This window comes from Psammomys obesus, unplaced genomic scaffold (assembly GCF_907164565.1).
Source record: "Psammomys obesus unplaced genomic scaffold, mPsaObe1.curated_primary_1811, whole genome shotgun sequence".
Lineage (NCBI taxonomy): Eukaryota > Metazoa > Chordata > Mammalia > Rodentia > Muridae > Psammomys > Psammomys obesus.
Genome location: NW_026596162.1, coordinates 14,896,465 through 14,915,942, shown reverse-complemented (window position 1 = coordinate 14,915,942; position 19,478 = coordinate 14,896,465).

Genomic DNA, 19,478 nt, shown 5'->3' with positions numbered 1-19,478 from the left:
CTTTCTTTCTTTCTTTCTTTCTTTCTTTCTTTCTTTCTTTCTTTCTTCTAATTAATGCTGTTGCTATTATAAAAATTAACTAGTATTCATCGTGTAAATGTTGCTCTCAAGGTGACATCTCCATGTATGTCTGTGTCCAGCTGTAAAGAGTTCGCCATGCCTTTCCTCCCTGCTCTCCCAGTCTCCTTCCCTCCCCTGGCAGCCTCTCTTGTACTTGCACAGCAGTCCGCAGCAGCACTGGAACAATGACTGTTGTGGTGTTGACTTGAACCCATCCATAAGGACAGAGCCTGTGTGACCAGTCACCTCCCACAGTGCCAAAAAGGGGCTGTTCCCAACACGTGAGCTTGGAGCAACATTCAAACCATGGCAGAGTGTGCTTAGGAACCCTTGTAAGGTCAGGTAAAAGTCAAGAAGGGGGAGGGAAGGGTCCATGACAGGTAAAGTCATCAATGAGTTTCCAGAGGCCCTATTTGTTGGTTTTTAATTCGTTCACTGATTAATTTCTGTGTGTGTATATGCATGCATCTACAGTGCAAGAATCAGTTCTCTTCTTTCACTCTGTGTGGGGATTGAACTTGAGCCATCAAGCTTGGTGGCAAGCACCCTTAACTCCCGAACTGTCTTACCAGCCCAAGGCCCTGGATCTCAAAGGCCTTTGACATCCAAGTGCCAGGTAGGGGGCTCCTCAGGTCAAGGCTGAGTATGGAAACAAGATTGTTGCACCCACTGTATGAATCTCACCAATATTCCTCTTGGTATTGCTATGGGACCATAGGAACCCTGTCCTTACTGTGTGGGTCCCTCCCCATAATGCCCCCCCCCCCCCACTGGTCCACACTTCCAGCCTGAGTCTCAGACAAGTTTGGGAAACACCCATCTCATTGGCAGAGTTTTCCTGGAAGGTTTGTAGTTCACGGATGTTAAGTTCCAGGAAGATTTGTAAAAGGGAGGGACGAGGATGTGCCGATAGAGACAGCTTGTGTTCCCACTGCCCTGAACGAGGCTGCTTGCCACCCTCTCTGCCAAGCATTCTTCTCTATGGGGTGTGTGTGTGTGTGTGTGTGTGTGTGTGTGTGTGTGGACATTGATAGTTAAAAGCATATATTTCAAGTCATTTTTGCAGCCAGTCAAGTGTGGGCGGCACCATTCCCTAGGGAAGTGCTTACTCCATCTCTGTTCTTGACTGTGGATGTTGTGTTTAAACTTCTGCCTTGACTTCCCCACAATAGGGGACTGTAACGCAGAGCTGTATTTCAAGCAAATGCTTTCTCCTCTTAGTTGCTTTTTGGTCAAAGTGTTTGGGACCTCTCGGTGACAACCTGGGCCATCTGCTGGCACCCTCAGGGGTCCTCCTCATGGAGAAGAGGTTTCTCTTTCCTCCCTCAGATGGTTACATGTGCTCACCAAGTTCACTCATCCTCAAGGGCAGAGAAAGTGACATCCCCCCTGGAGGTGGAAGAGAGCATTTCCAGACCTGTGTTAAGTTACACCAACAGTAATAAATATCTGGGGTAGGTGCTCTGAGGCTGTGCCAATGTCCTGCCTCTCAGAGACAGTCACATGGGCTGCGGCATCCCTGCGTCTCTCCAGTGGCCGCTCCCGCCAGGCAGCAATCACTGCAAGGTTTTCTGTCTCGTTCCCTCTGTGTCTGTTACTTGGAGTATTTAAAGGGAAACGCGTCCTGTTTCCTCCTTTGTTTGTTTTTAATCGTTTATTTTAATAGCATGTACTGTGGATATTTATTTTATTCTCTGGGTTGCTGCTGTTGAAACCTCTGCTTTATCTTGTTGCTCAGTTTGATCCAGACTGGCTGCTGGAAGAGTTCTCAGGTCGCCTCCGGTGCTACCCTAACTACTGTCCGCTTTGTTGTTCTCCCCCCATCTTGAATACTTTCTCAGCTCTGGCACCCCACAGTGTCCCTGCTCATCTCGAGCTTGTCTTGCCCTCCTCCTGGAAGCAGCCTCGTCTCCTGGGAACTGCGGCTCTGTTCTTTGGTTCACAGGAAAATGGTATGTGTGGAGTAAGAACCCAGTGTGCTGAGCTGGCTTTGCCGGACACTGTGCTCCCAAGCTCTCTGGCTGATGGACACGGAGATGCACAGGCTTCTCTAGGTGTGGCCCGGAAGCTTAGGGTGAGGAGACTGGAACAGAAGTGACACTTCTGCATGACCTCAGAACCAGCTCACTGGAGAGTAGCCAGCCCCACCATCGGGGTCGGCTGCGCGCTGTCAGTGGCTTCCACTGCAGGCTTCTCTGATGAACCCTTGCCTCCATCTTCACATTATTCCACCATCAACCTGTCCATCTAGCTAGATTTAAACTGGCATGCACACACACATGCACAGACACACACCACCACAGACACATACAACACACGCACGCACACACACAGCACATGCTACACGTACTACAATCTCTACATACATAACACGCATATCACACGCCACACATGTCACATACCACACACACCATAAATCACACTAACCACACACTCACAGCACGCCACCACATCCACATACCCCCCCACACATACACCACACATCCAAACACACACACAGACATCCACACTCACATGCATACACAGCACATACACAACACATATCCAACACACACACACAGAGACATTCACACATCACATTTACATGCACACCCCCCACATCCGACACATGTAGCAGAAAAACAAATACCCACCGCACACGCCACACTCACATGCACACACACACACACACACCACACATACATTACAAAAACATACAGGCAAGCATACATCCCATACACACACAAACCACACAAAGCAGACACCACAGCACACGAAACGTCACACACTTGATGCCCACAGTGTTTCTTCCTTCTGATGGGGAGAACCTATGCCACGTGGCTGCCAAGGAGCCCATGGCCGAGAGGGCAAGAAAAGCCAGTCGCTTCAGTTTGAGAAACCAGGCCACCGTCTTTCTAGAATCATGACTGCGCCATCAAATGGAGAAACTTTCTGAGAGAGCTTGGCCTTCGCTGCCACCTTGCCCAGTTCAAAGTAAGAAGTGGCCCAGACGCCTACCACTTACGGGTGAGTAACCAGTGGCACGTTCCGTGCCATCATCCAGCCAGAAAGAGAGCTGGGGTAAAAGGATCCAGGCTGCCTCGTGGGTGACCCTGAAAGCGATGTGGGGAGGGAAAGACCTGGCCCGCTGCATGCTCATAGCATGTGATTCTGTGAACATGAAACATCCAGAACAGAGCAGTGGGGGGGAGGGGGGGAGCTGGGCTGCTAGGCTGGGCAGTGAAGAGGGGAATATGACGATCTTGTTGAAACAGGTGCCTGGATTCTCCTGAGAGAAGTGAGAGTGTTCTAACATCAGACAGCACTCAGGACTGTGTAACCCTGCGAATGTAATAAAACACACGGGACTGTATAATTTTAATAGACAAATTATATGCATATTAAATATAATATGGCTGTTTTTTTTAACCACCTAGTCATCACTCCCTGGTATCCGTGAGTTTTGGCAGCGCCAGCCAAGTCTCCGGCTCTCATGTCACAGGCTTGTGTTTCAGGAGTCTTCTGGCCTGGGTTCTCACACTGGTTCGTACACTGGTTGGAGAAAGTGTTTCTTGCAGCTGTAGGATTGGAGCCATCAGCTTCAAGACACCTTGAACGTTCCTCTCCCATGTGGTGCTACCTCCAAGCGTATCACAGATGTCACTTGTTGCCTCGAGGACAGCGGTGGAGGACAAAGCCTTGAGTGTTTTAGCTGGCGTGTCAAACGTCCCCTGTGGGCTCATGTCTTTGAAGTTTGTGGCCTGGATCCCACCTCCTATGACTCTTGGGTGCCTGGTCCACTGCGATGTGAACATGCTCTCCTGCATGCTTCGGCCTGTCTGAACTGAGCTTCTCGGCCATGATGGGTTAACTGCTTGCTTTAGCTCATAGTTCCATGGGTTGTTTCTGTTTGTTCTGAGGTCACTGCTATGCAAAAGCAACCAATCTTGATTGCAACCTGGTTGTGAAAGGATGGCCTTAGCTCTGCCTCATTGGTGAGAACTAGTTACTGGGACCCCACACTTGTAGAAAATTCTGCTTCTCTCCACACCTCCAAGGCTAGCCGGGCCTCACATGTGCTAGGCAAGAACTCTATCATCATGGAGCCACAAGCCAAAGCTTTCTGCTGGAAACTTTGTAAGGGAGCCATTTCTCCTTCCTTCTGCCCTTCCTGGTTAACCCCTCGATTCCAACATTTTAAGCCTTTCAAAATAAGCTAGCTTTTGAAAATGACATCATAGTTCTCCCCAAGCTTCGGGCTGAGAACTCAGAGCTTTAAGAATTCTTACGGAGAGGCTGAGGGCACTTAAAATTCCAGTTGCTGGGGAGCGAGGAGGGAGCTGCCCTCAAAGTCATCTCGATTATGTATTCCAATAAAAACCTCCCGCCCACTCTTCATCACTCCTGTGGTTAATTGGCGATGCTTTCGTGTGGGTTGTTTCATGTTTATGAAGACCTGAGATGGTTACGTGGGCCTCAGGAGTATCACTGCGCACCTTTATTCTGTCTGTTCTCGCTGAGGCCTGACAGTCACCATCCCTAACCTGCAGCCTTTGCCTTGGATCACACAATGCCCGAATCTTCCGGCCAGGAGACACACCTGAGCCAGACACACTTGGGTCAGGTTGTTTTGTTGTTGTCTTCTTAATTTAAGGCACGGTCTTGCTATGTCAACCAGGCTGGCCTTGAACTTGTAGTCCTCCTGCCTTTGCCTCTCAAAGGTCCAACCCTGCTCACTTCTGAAAGGGCCCATGTCCCCATGCTCTAAAATGTATCGACACTCGGTGGATGGTGTGCCTTGGCTACTGTGAGAAGTGCTGCAGCGAACAGAGGGTGGGAAGGTACTGGTTACTGTGACATACTGATTTCCTTACACGTGGAAGCTGGGATGTTGATATCAGAAATGGAGAGTCGAATAATGGTTGCCAGAAAGAGGCTGGGAACAGCAGGCAAGAAAGGAAGGCAGAGAAGGCCTGGAGGTGGAGTACCAAGTGTAGCCAGATGAGGCATAAGTGGCCGTGCTCCATAGCACAAAGAGGCGGAAACAGTCAGGGGATACTTGTCTGTTTCTAAATAGCTGGGAAACGAGTACCTTAGTTACTCTTTCATCACAGTGACATGAGCCTGACACGAACCTGGCTCATGAGCTTGGAGACGGCAGGGGCTATGCGGCAGAAGCCTGCCTTCACTCCAGTGGCTGAACATCGAGAGAACGAGAGAACAAGGGGGACACACTCCAGTGATCCAGTCTCAGCCTAACCCATACCCCCTACCCTTCAAAACCTGCAATGACATGACAGTACAAATCCATCAAGGGACTAATCTAGAGAGATGCCAGGACAGACATACCCAGAGCTGAGCTAGCCCTCAAGTGCGTCTTAATCTGAAGTGACAATCAAGATTAACTATCACGAAAACCTGAGTGTTCTCAGCCCAGAGAATGACTGGGGTGACAGAAATGCTAAATACCTGTTATTCATTCCGTGTTTTATAGACACACACAATATTGAGCAATTCTGCACGATTCTCATGTGTCAATCAGAAGAGAAGGGAGAATGATAGAGGGGAAGAATAAAGAGGAAGGATGAGAGAGTAAAGGAAGGTGGAGAAGGAAATGAATGAAGAGGAAGAGGAGTAGGCAGAGGAAATGAAGGTACTGGAGAAGGAGGCAGAGGAAAAAGAGGAGGAGGAGGAGGAGGATGAGGAGGAAGAAGAGGAAACTCAGATATAACCTACTGGGCCAGGCAAACAAAACAGAAAGGAAAAGGGAGGATAGAGGGACATGGCAATGGGCATCTTGTCTCCTGCCCTTGACGAATGGTACCACTTAGATGCAGAAGTTGGGCCATGCTCAAACCCTAAGGAGGAAGGACTCTAGAAGGTCCAAGCATAGCAAACATGGCACTGGCAGGCCTTGGCCTTCCCCCGTCCTTTGATAAACCATAGATTATATCCCTAAAGCTAGCCACCAAGGTCTATTCCCTTATTCAGCCACTTCCTCCTCCTGAGGCTCACTACCAAGGTCCAGCTCTCAATGTATTGAAGTCCAGCAATCAAAAGCCCCATATGGCTCAACTAATTAACATCCCCAATCAAAACAAATCAACTCATTCAAATGTGGGGGGGGGAGGGAGCAGAGGAAGGGTCCCCCCCTTTTCTTTCCTTATAAACTGCCATTTGCCTAGGAGCCATATTGTCTTCACTTTATTCAGAGGCAGTCCTTTGTCCCTCTGGGCAAATATCCTTTCCCTGCTCCCTTGCCTCTTTTCTCCTTTCTCCTTTATATCCTATACCCTGTCTTTGTCCCTCTGGGGTAATTAAACCTCTTTTGTCCTAAGAACTTGGTCTTGGTGTGTTCTGTGCCTACTCTGGTCCTTTTAGTGTTATTCCTACTGTTCTCTGTCTTGGGGTCTGTAAGTGTTGCAGCTCTGAGTGGGGAAAGGTATCCTGGCACTTGGGAGCCAAGGAATATCAGAAAGCTAGACCACATGACAAACCTCACACAAGATTAACTGGGAAAGACACAAGAGTGTGGCTGCCTCTGCTCGGGCGAGAAGTGGCAGAGAACTGAGTGGGAGGCAGGCTTCTAGAGGAATTCTTGAGGACACAGTTTTCCAGGGTGGAGTTTCCACTGGTGGGGTTTCAAGTCCTGAGCTTGAAGCAAGCTCAAGGATTGGCAGGTTTTGAGCTCAGGGGTCGGTGGGTTTTTGAGCTCAGGGACTACTGAATTTTCAAAGCCCAGAAGAGAGCTCAGATTTTTTACCCTACAGGGTACCAACGGGGCAGGTAGATGAACGTGTTGTATCTCCCAGGAAAACTTTGTCACACAATACTGGACCTGCTTGTTTCCTTTGCTTGAGGCCTCAGAGTGACTGGATCCCCTCAGCCTGGCTCCCTGAGGATGATTCACAAACACAAACCTTCCATGGTACTTGGAGTTGGTGGCACAGCCCTGGTGAACATGCCTGGGCTTTCCTGATCATGTTTATTCTAGCATAGCCTTGAGACCCAAACATACCTCCCAACAATCTGTCAGCTTCAGATGCCCGCTGCTATACTGGCCTCCTAGTTTTACGAGAGCAAACAGAACAGGGTTGACCAGGAGGTAAAGGGTGATAAATAAAGTTTGGGCACAAAATAATATAAGAGGCCATTACCAAAAGGGCTGGATGGACTCCAGAGAAGGCCTGGGCTGGGTGAACACATTTAAAACATTTTTTTTTCCAATCTTGTCTGGGGAAATAGCTCAGTTAGACTGAGTGCCTCACCAGCATGAGAGCCTGAATTCACTCTGCAGAACTCACTTTAAAGAGCCAGGCTTGGGGGCGCACATACATATTATCGCACTAGGAAACAGACAGGTGGCTCTCCGAGGCTCACCAACTAGCCAGCCTAAACAGATCAGCACACTCCAGGCCAGTGAGGGATCCAGTCTTGAGAGAAAGGTGGACAGGCCCCAGAGAATAACCCTGAAAGTTAGCTTCACGTTTCCACATGGAGATGCACACACAGATGCATGACCCTCCCCTCCCCTCACCGCACACATATCCTCAAGTATATGAACAAACAGCACAAGGTGCCAGTCTTCGTGAGCAGTCTGAGGTGTTCTAAGCACCAGTCTTTTCACTGATAGAATGGTAATGTTACTTGGATCTAAGCATTTGGTGCCACTGGCATCATCATCATCTCTCATTAGCAGCATTGTTACAACCAGTATCCCTTCGTCACTAACACTTCTACCATCGTCGTATCAACGTCATCAACATCATCATCATCACTGTCCTCATCAACATTATAACCTAACGACTGTCATAATCTTCACTGCCATCACTGGCGTGATCAATAACTAAGGAGGGTCTGGGGGGGTGGACGAATACCTAATTTGGAGCCCTATTAAGCAAAGCAGAGCCACACTCTATAGCTGGTGTGCCTTCAACCTTCAAGCAATATAATGAGTGTCATATCAAGAAACAAAGTGGGGAAAATCTGCAGCCAGCTTCTTAACGGTTTAATCTGTGGCATCATATCCACAGGATAAAATGAATCATCTTACACACTTAAAAGTGTTCCATGCAGGAGCTGGAGAGCTGGCTCAGCAGTTATGAGCACTGGCAGCTCTCCTAAAGGACCTGGGTTCAATTCCTAGGAGATCTGATGCCCTCTTCTGGTCTCGGTGGGCACCAGGCACTTTGATGGTGCACACAATAGGGGTAAAACCTCTATACGCATAAAATGAGTAAATAAAATTTACACTGTTCAGTGCAGTGAAATTGCATGCACACCCAGTGTTACGTGATACCGAGGCCATCTATCCACAGAGAGCAACAAGCTCCCATCCTCCCTGACCCCAGCTCTCCACGACCACCTCTCCACTTTCCTTCTCCATGGACTGGAAGACACCTGCTGCCTTGGACAAGTCAGTTCACGAAGCACTTGTCTGCCTGTGACTGATTTATACACACAGCGTCCTCAGGTTCCTTCCCTATCCAAGGCTGCACATGATTCCACTGTGCAGACAGACCATTCTTCATGTATGTGCATATCTGTAAGGAAATGCTTGGGGTGCTGTTGGCTTGACTGCTGTGGGTGGTGTCATCTTCTGCTGGCTTCGGCATCAAGAACCTTAGTCCTATAAGCATTACAGCCTTCACGCAAGCTGAGTATTAGCCTGTGGCTTATGGCAATGTCACAGCTTTCTGCACAGAGGCTGAAGACTTGACAGCTCTCTGGAACTCTTCTGGGGCCCGGGGCCGTGGTTTCCATTGTCTGGCTCCCTACAATGTAATCTCCATAAAATCTCCCAACCTGACCAATCTTCCACCTCTGCCTCTTCTTTTCCTGGCTGCTTTCAGCGTGTTCAGCTTCTTGAGCTACGGAGGAGCCCACTGCCTGGTGTCACAGCTTGGCCTGTTGCCTGCTCAGCAGTCACAGTCTCTGCGATCCTGTTTCCTTCTCCATGGATGCTCTTCTATGCTTCCTCATATCAGTTCATCCTGTGCTGCTGCAGTAACCAAGAAAAGCCTTTTATCAGGCCAGTGTAGCCTTCTGGGGCAGGGAGACAACACAGCTGAGTCTCTTTCACAGGACTGGGTAAGACTCAGCAGCTACTTATACAGCCGAAGAAGGGGGCGTTAGGACTACTCATGGCCATGAACTATGGCTTTTTGTTTTGGACCAGTAGAGCACAGACCTATGCTTGGGCCAATCACAGTCTTGCCTACCATCCATAGTATTCCCTTGTGTAGACCAGCAGAGGAGATGCGCCTGTCTGGCCAAGGCGGCCATGGCTGCAGGTCATCTAAGGTGAGCCAAGGCTTGACATGGAGACCAGTCTGCTAGAAGCCATTTTAGAGAGTACTGCTGAGGTCAGGCCTTCAGGAGCCAGCCAGCTGTGATCTCTTTCTAGTTATCTCAAACCACGCAGTGGAGTGTTTTCGAGGGCTAGGACTGACATAAGGATAGTCCAGCTACTAACCGGAGACTCACAGTGACAGGCTCTCCAGGCTGACCACACCATGGCCCTTTCTCAGACTCACAGAGCTCATGTGCTCACTACTCCACTGTGTAACTTTTGAAAGTCTGGACTGGGCTGGAAGCTACTGGCTTTCATCACAGGATCCCTGTGAGGACAGTGTTCTGTGGCTCTGCATGTGGAAGGCAGCAGCCGACTTTCATGCAGGCTCAGAGCTCTATAGAATGGCCTTCTCTGCTCAGGAGTGGGAGGAGGCAGCCTCCCTGAGTGCCCTGACCACTGGCTCTGGCTTGGGCCCCAGGCAGGCAGGCAGGCTTGGGTTTGAGGTCTGTTTCTGCCAATCTTGGCCCAGGCAGCCTTTTTGTGTGTGCACAGAGGAGAAAAACAAACAAAGAAACCTGAAAACACATACAGTGCTCTGGTCCCAGCCTCTGTCCTCAGCCTTCCTTCCTGCCACCTTGGACACAGCTCTAGCACCCTGGAGATTTGCCCCTGGTTGAGCTTCGATTTGTTAAAATGCCTCCAGGTGTGTTTAAAACCCGGGACTGAGCCTCGGGTGACCAATAAAGCCAATGTTTCATCTAACTACTCACTACCTAAGGGAAGCTTAAGGTTTGTAAATATTAAAATGAGTTATACACGTGTTTAAAAACAGGGTGGTGGGGGGGGACTGCGTGCCACCCCTAGTGGTGTACACCCTGTGAAACACACACAGCAATGCTCGTGTGGAACATCATCTGTGTTTTGCCAGTTTTCTATAGGTGTGTGGATGAATCACATTTTCTTTTAAATCAGCCAATCGCAGTGGACTTAAGAGTAGCATCTACAAGCAGAACTCTGCATGGACCCTCTTCTCAGCAATAGAGCTTTGATGTGCTCCATTTCTGACTTGGGTCTGTTCACCCCTTCTTAGGCAAACTGGTGGTCGCCATATTGATGTCAAGCTTAGTGCTGACTCCGGATCAGCATAGTGCCCTGTACACCAGAACCCCTGGACTCAAGCAGTGCTCGTGTCTTAGCTTCCTGAATAGCTGGGACCACAGACATTCACCACTGTGCCTGTGAGATGTCTTTAATACAGGAACCATGATGCTATTATACCCTGGCATATTTAAAGGTCTCTGATTATCTCTTAAATGTCTTTTTATATTTGGTTCTTCAAATCTAGATGCAAACAACGGTTATATACTGTGTGGTTTCTTAGGACAAGTCATTGTCTTTTGTCGTAAGATAACTATTTATCATCTATTACTTATCTACCTGTTATCTATTATATACCATATTTCAATTAATTATCTGTTATCTATTATCATCTATTTATATTTTATTATCTATTTATCTATCTGTCACATATTAATCATCTAACATTTATTTATCCTCAACCTATCCTCTATTTATCCATATATTATCACCCTACATAGCTATCAATCATCTATTCTACTATCTCATATATCGTCTACCATCTCTCTGACTATCTCGTGTCTATTTTTGTATGTGGTATGTGTGTATGAGCATGCATTTGTGTGGTATATGTATTATGAGGCATACCAGTAGAATCCAGAGATTGATCTCACTGAAGTGTCTGCCTATACAACTCTCTCAGCTAGGTCTCTCACTGAACTTTAGCTCACTGTTTTAGCTAGGCTGGCTCCTCAGTGAGCCCTGGGATCCCCTGTCCCCCTCACTCCAGCTGCCTAGCATTGGCTTTTACGCTAGTACTAGGAGTCCAAACTCAGGTCCTCACACCTGCACAGCAAGCCCTTTTCAAAGTGAACTGTCTCCCCTTCGCTGCCCTCTTGGCTTTTTAGAGGAAGCATACCCTATGGGATGACCCAAGGGTACTGAAGACTTTCATCCTCTGTTTCCATGCTGGCAGCTCCAGAAGACATTTCTGACATGAAGCTGAACACTGTGATCCCTGGGAGGTTCTGCCATGAGGTACCCTTGAAACCCTGGTCCTTCTTTCTGCCCTGCATGAGGCCTCTCTGGTTTCTCTTGGCACCTTGATTAGCATCTTCAGCACCAACCAGAAGCCAAGGTTGTGGAGAGAGATGGGAGCAAGCGTCCCGGCACATGTGGACACTCTACCAGCACTTGAACAGAGAAGAGACAAATTTATGGCAAGACCTCACAATCCCCAGAGGCAGCAACTCACCCCATTCCTGAATTGGAATGGATTTGTCATGGATTCCAGCAAGCACAGGTAGGTCTGTGTCTTAAGAATCTCTATGTCTACTGACTGTGCTGCCTGGAGCTCAGAGGATGGGATGGTCTTCTGCTTGTTCCTGTTCCTGTCAACACCTGTGTGATCAAGGCCAAGCAAAGTGAGAGGAGGCCTTGCTCATATCAGCTGCTGAGAATGTAAAAGAGCTTGCCACTTTGGGAGAGAGCTGCATAGCTGGTTACAAAACTAAACACTCTCATCACACAACTCAGCAGTTGCATTCTTTGACCCAAAGAATCTGAAAACCATACACACACACACACACACACACACACACACACACACACACACACCCACACACATACACACACAATCTGTATGCAGAACAGATTTACTCACAACTGCCTGAACTCAGAGGCAACCAAGATTTCTTTACTGTGAAGATGGACTAGGTGTGACTCAGTTACATAGTGCAATATTATACAGTGACCAAAAACTGGAGAAAGGAAGCCAGAAGATATGGAAGAGCATGTAGCTAAGTAAAAGAAGCCATTTTAAAAGAAAGCCCTGTGGTATGGCTGCAGCTGGAAGACGTTCCCTGAAGAGGCAAAAGACAGACAGTAGAGAAACTTGGTGGCCAGGGGAATGGAGGAGGGCGAGGAGAGAGGACAGTCACAACACAGAAGTTTTCGGGACAGTGAAATGCCGGTAGGATCTGGGCCTTGAGGGACTGAGTAGTGTCAGCATCACTGAAGGACCCTGTGGGTCTACACCACTGAGAGATCAGGAGTGGCAGCAGGGACCTGGCATTTTCAGTACTCCTCCAACTCCCTGCCATGGAAGAATGGCCACTCCTTTCCCTGAAAGGGCTCCTGGGCTTTCTCTTTGGCAGGCTCTCTGTGTTTGATGTTCATTTCACAATGCCATCTTGTTTTTCAGGTTGTAAAGAACAGAAACCTTCTGCTGGTCCACAGAAGGCCCTTAGATCTTCAGAAGAAAGCCACCCACAGACCCAAGGGATCATTACTCCTCATAAAATGACTCAGGCACACATCTCTGCTGGTCTACCCATCCTACAGCATGCCCCCCCACTCCTTCCCTCACTTGCTCTTCACCTCTTCTCCCACCTCCTCTAGGGGAAATAAAAAAGCTGGCTCAGTGATTTATGGAATACAAAGCTTGTTTGTTCCGATAAGGGCCTCAGAGACTCTCTTTATTTTAAACAATTTCTCAGTTCCCATGCAGGAGTAAAGGAGGCCGGCATCCAACCGCCTTGCTTTGCCCTTTTCTTAAGACTAAAACTCTACCGTCTGAGTTTCAGGTGGCTCCGCGTTCTGCTGTCACACAACCCTCCACCGTGGGCTGCCTCTCAGCACAAGTCAAATCTTTCCTAAGGACGCAGACCAGATGGCGGCAGCCCCTCAAGCTATCTGGCTAAGGACCGATTCCTACTATCTTGGGTGACTGATGAGAGATGAACTTTTCGGTACCATGGCCCTGTGATTGACAGTCCAGGACTGGCACTGTGCTTGGCTATTCCATGGCTACCAACCTGCAGCAGCTAAGTCACCTTTTCTTCAGAGAGGGACACTTTGGTGGTGTACGGGTGCACTTGTGTTTGCTTGTGAGTGTGGGGGCCCGAGGGCAGCTTTGACCATCCCCCCTCACGCGCATCCACTTTGTTTGTTTGTTTGCTGAGACGGGGTCGTTCGTTGGCTTCAAACCTTCTGGGCCACCTCCCTGGAGCTGGGATTCCAGGTTGCCCTGCCCTGCTTTCTATGCAGGTCAGGATACAGAACTCATTGCCAGCTGAGCTGGCCAGCCTCGGAAGGGGACAGTGTCACGGCTGGGTATGTTGCTGCCCTGTATACAGCCAGGCAGATGGAACCTGGAGGTGCAGGATGTTTTCTGGGCAGACATGTTTGTTCCCTTAGCCCCAAGCGAACAACTGCAGCTACCTTTGGATGAATCCGGCCCAGGGCTGCGTGGGTGGAGTCTGAGGCCAATCTACATGGAGATCTTCCTGCAAGATCAAGAGAGCTCCTCTAGCCTCAATCCAGGTTAGACCAGGGTCACTCCAGGAAGCGAGATTTCAGGCTCTGGTGGCTTGCGGGCAAGTCACAATGAGTTGACCTCAGTTGACCAGGTCCCCCAGGGCCACCTGCGCCATCCCATAAAGCTCTTTTCGTCTTCACCTGCAAGAAGTACCCCACTTCCCCATCTGTTTACTAGCAACTGACATAGGGCTTTCTAGAACAAATGTAACCTTTTAAATGGCTTATCGTTTTTCTGCTTCTCCTTTATCGCGTTGACCCAAGGATAATTTCAAATTCCTGTCAAGAGCTCAGTGGTCTGGTCTGGCGTGGTGGAGGAAGATTGCCCACATCCCCCTACCTTTGTGCTCCCTAAAGCACAGCAGACTTTTTACTGAAAAGTCAGTTTTCCGCTCACTCACAGACTGTGTCAGGTGAAGGAACCTCAGCTCAAGTTGCTTTGTTCATGTGCTACACAGTTGCTGTAAGACCACCTACCTGAAAACTTGCAATGTCTCCATCAAGATGTCTATAGTCACCTGTCATACAGAGTGAGTGTGGCTGTTTCTAGTCTCTGTACTGGACGAGTCCAACCTGTGGCTGAGGATAGCTATGAGTTCAGCTCAACGCAATTTCATAGAAAATTTGATCGCTTGGAACTTAGTGAACATTTGGTAGTGTTGTCAAAGTAACGCAGGCCTTAGAGTAAGCAAGCACACATGCTCCCAAGCAAGGGTGCACACACACACACACACACACACACACACACACACACACACACACCACTTTTGTCAGTACCAGTGGTTCACAACCTTCCTAATGCCGAGACCTTTTAATACAGTTCATCATGTTGTGGTGACCCCCCACCATAAAATTGTTTCATTGCTACTTCATAACTGTAATTTTGCTACTGTTATGAACTGCAATCTAGATATCTGACATGTGACCCCTGTGAAAGGGTTGTTCAACCCCCCAAAGAGGTTGTGACCCACAGATTGAGAACTGCTGGTCTATACTGTCACCTAAATAATGTCGTCTTGATTATGCTAGGATTGTTGAGAATCTAGGAATGGATGGTAATTGCCTTGGTGATCCACGTTAGTTTGTTTGTTTACTGAGATAGGGTCTTGCAACATGATTTAGGCTGTCTTCAAACCCTTAATCCTCTTCCCCAAGTCTCCTGAGTGGTGGTAGAGTATAAAACCAGACCCCAAACCAACCTTATTTTAAAAGGTTGTTTTGACAGTTATAAGTGTTTTGCAATTCTGTATGAATTTAATTATCAAAATAGGGGGAAAGACCCTGCTGGAATTTCAGTTGTGTTTGCATATATTCAAACATTGGAGCTTTTACAACTTTTCCTTTTGTCACTACTTTTTGCTCAAGAAACTTTTATACGGTTGAGTGTTGACTATGTGAAATAAGAACACAAGTCAAAGGCTTAATGAAAATTAATCATGAAGGATTTTATTTTAAATCAATTATTTGGTATGCATGTAATTTTACGATTTTGCTGAAAGAAAAACAAATTTGCATAGCTATGGGATGGATGTGCTTGTTTCTTTTTACAGAGAGTATTATGTCTGCGGGGGATGTAATGTCTGATACTGCAGGATGTGGAACATCTGTAGCATTTTCAGAGTTGATCAATGTTTTGATTTTATAATCAATGCTGAAAATTCAGCTTTGTCAAAATGCAGGCACAAAATAGCAAAAGTATGCTGAGAACCTTTCCAGAAATGTTTGGAAATGTGTCCTCACCTCAAATTAAAATTCATTAAGCAATCTCTTGGGAAATTCAAGCCAGCAGCTCAGTTTCTGCAATCAAGTATTCTGACATCGCAGAATGAAAAGCGGGCTAGTCTGGTACTTGCTGGGAGATGGCGGCAGCTTACTGAGAGTCTTCGCTTCATGCTTCGTGCTTTCAGATCACTGCATTTTCACGAGGACAGAGAATTCTGTGCACACAGTGCGAGCACCTGTCATGACATTTGTGATGAGCGGCTTCAGCTGTCAGTGACACCGTCTCGACTCACCTGGGAGGAAAGGCTCAGTGAGGTATCGTCTGGATCAAGTTAGCCTGTGGGGGCTTGTTTTGATTACACTGACTGATGTGGGAAGACCTAGCCCCTTGACTTCCCTGCAATGACATGAGATCAGATATCAGTCAGGTTTGACGATGAGCACCTTTATCTGCCAAGCCCTCTCCACAGCACCATGCTTTATTTTTAGCACCTTACTTATTAATTCAATGTTATGAAAGGTATTTTGTTTAAAGTACAGTTTAGTAGGAACTAAAATAAACTAAAATAAACCTTTCCAGCTTAGCCTTTTTCTAGCCTTAAAACACACACATTTCGGGACACAGGAATAAAAGAATCTTTGATTCTTTAACAATTTTCTCAAAGATGCTAAGTGAAGCTAACGTGTTCTGTGTTAAAGGAAACGCGGTGCTGAGTTCTAATTCCTTTTCAATAGTTTGAAATATTTTCGATCCTTCAGACTCATGGAATTTTTTTAAAGTCTTAAATCAGTAACTGTCATTGGGCATTTGCCAATCCTTAGTTGACCTTTGAACTATGTAAAAGTTCAATTTTGAGGGCAGATGAGGAAGGAAAAGTCTGGTGCGTTGATGACTGCCAATCTAGAAACATCCACAGTGAATATCTGTGAAGATTACTTTAATTTGTTTATTTTTTTATTAATTACAGTTTATTCATTCTGTATCCCAGCTGTAGCCCCTCCCTCATCCCCTCCCAACCCCACCCTCTGTCCCTCCTTCATCTCCCCCAATGCCCCTTCCCCAGTCCACTGATAGGGAAGGTCCTCCTCCCCTACCCTCTCACTCTAGCCCATCAGGATTGGCTGCATTGTTTTCCACTGTGGCCTGGTAAGGCTGCTCCCCCTTCAGGGGGAAGTGATCAAAGAGCCAGCCACTGAATTCATGTCAGAGACAGTCCCTGTTCCCATTACTAGGGAACCCACTTGGACACTGAGCTGCCATGGGCTACATCTGTACAGAGGTTCTAGGTTATCTCCATGCATGGTCCAGGGTTGAAGTATCAGTCTCAGAAAAGACCCCTGGGTCCAGATTTTCTTTTTTGTTCTGTTGCTCTCCTTGTGGAGCTCCTATCCCTTCCAGGTCTTTCTATCCCCCCTTCTCTCATAAGATTCCCTGCATTCTGCCCAAAGTTTGGCCATCAGTCTCAGCATCTGCTTTGATACCCTGCTGGGCAGAGCCTTTCAGGGGTCCTCTGTAGTAGGCTCCTGTCCAAGACTACCTTAATTTTAGAAAGGCTTTTAAGTGTGTTGTCAACCTTCTGGAAACTACATATTTTTATATATATATATATAATTTGAAAGTTATTTTTAATCCTTTTAATTATCACCTCAAGTACATGTGTATGTTATTATTTTGCTATCCATTTGTTTATTTCAGACAGAGTCTTGCTCAGTGGCTCAGGCTGGCCTAGAAATCCAGATCTTCCTACCTCTGCCTCTCCAGTGATGGGCTACAGGTGTCGGCTCAACACCCAGAGAAATGAGAACCTTCAGTGTTCTGTCATCAGTGACAGCTTGGCGCAATTACCATCCTTAAGGTTCCACAAACAAGAGCCAGCACTGGCTCTGGACATTGGCAAAACAAAAGACAGAGACTGCGGGGACCTAACTCAGCTGGAGCCCTCTCCTGAAGACCGGGTGTGAGGACAGTGTGGAGCAAAATGGCATGGAGTGGCTTCTATGAGCCAGAAGTCAGCTTTGGGAAGGGATATTCCTTTAGGCTTGGGGGTAGAGGATTGCCTGGCATAGGCAGCATGCTGGATTCAATCCCCAGCACCACAAAACAAACAAACAAACACACAAACAAACAAACAAACACGTTAACATATCTTCAAAGAGCTTTCTCCTCCTCTGAAAGTGACTATTTCTGGGCTTATGCCGGCATTTGCTGAACTCTGCCAGGGGGTTCAGGCTTCCAGTTAACACACTGTGCCTCTTGTTTGGAGGTGGTGGGGGTAGAGAAGCCATGTGGGGACTGCTGCAGAGGGACAGGGTGTCCATCTTGTGGCTTGTGAGGTCCTCCTACAGAGATGATGAAAACCCTGATCTGGATCAGTGTTTAGCACCAACCCACTATCTTGGCTCTGACAAAGCCAAAGCTGCCAGAAAGTGACTTTTCGTGAGTCTGTATTTGGACACATTCTCTGCTCTTCACTGAACGTTTTGGAAAACAGTTTCAGCTTCCTGTAGTAGAATCTCAGCGATACCCAATGTTTGCAGAAAGAACAGGGTTTGCCTCAGTGAAACAATCAAAAAACAAAACAAAACAGGATGTCAGCGAGAGCATCTCTCATTGAGTCTGGTATCACACATCTAACTTCTGTGGGATGGATCTGTCCACTGAGCAGGATCTGTGGCCTCCACTCTTGTCTAGCTGATGCACTCCCCACCTTGCCCAGTATTGTGAGTGTGTGTGTATATGACATACTTGCTTCTCATGAGTGACTGGGCATGCATGTGTGTGTGCGCGCACACACACACACACACACACACACACACACACACACACACACCATACAGAGCACTATTAAAAAAGAAGAAGAACAGATTGAGAACAAAACCATCTTACCAAATTCTATTCACTCCTGGGGCACTAGGTAAAGTATTTACATTTCAGGAAATTTCTGTTGCTGCTCAAACCTTACCAAGGAGTCAGAACACCGGGTTCAGAAGCTTTTCCAGTGGCCTTTGACCAGGTTGCTTAATTAGGGGACAACCACCCAGAAGCTTCTACTCATGGACACAGGTCTCAGGCTCTGCATTCACCCTGGGATTTGCTGGTTGCTCTGAAAAGCACGTCCATAGCGCTCCTGCCCCCCACATTCTCTCACAGCTGAGGTGACCTGGAGTGAACCCAGACAGCCTGTGCCTTCATCTAGCTGTCCAGTAACACAGACCCACGAGGGTGCAAGTAGCTATATATAGATTTAGCATAAGGGCTTGGCTCACCCAGCTGCAGACACTTGAGAAGCTCAAAGACCTGCCTCTTTGGGCCAGGCAGCCAGGGAAGCTGATTTTCAGTCCCCACCCAAGTTCAGAGGCCTGACAAACAGAGAGGTGGTTCTGTTCTGAAGGCTGGCAGGCTCAAGTGTCACAGAGACTTTGCTCCAGTTTGGATCTGGAATGTTCTCCAAACTCTTGGGTTCAGGCCTAGTCCCCACCACGGCACCTTTAGGAGTTGGGGCTTAGTGGGACATTCTAGAAGGTGTGATAGCCTATACTGATTGTCAAGTCAACAGGATCTGGAATTACCTGGGAGACAAACCTCTGTGCATGTCTGAGAGGAAGTTTCTAGATTAGATTGGCTGAGGTGGAAACTCCCATGCTAAAAGTGGCACCATCCCATCGGCCGGAGTCCTGGGGGATGGGCTGGGGTCTTAGGGGATGGACTGGAGTCCTTAGGAGTAAGCTGGAGTCCTGGGGGATGGGCTGAAATCCTAGGAGATGGGCTGGAGTCCTGGGAGATGGGCTGGCACCCTAGGAGATGAGCTGGGGTCCTAGGGGATTGGTTGAGATCGTAGGAGATGGCCTGGGATCCTAGCAGATGGGCTAGGGTCCTAGGAGATAGGTTGGGGTCTTAGGGATGGGCTGGAGTCCTAGGAGTAAGCTGGCCTCCTGGGGGATGGGCTGGCATCCTCGGGATGGCTGGGGTCTTAGGGGACGGACTGGAGTCCTGGGAGTAAGCTGGCCTCCTGGGGGATGGGCTGGC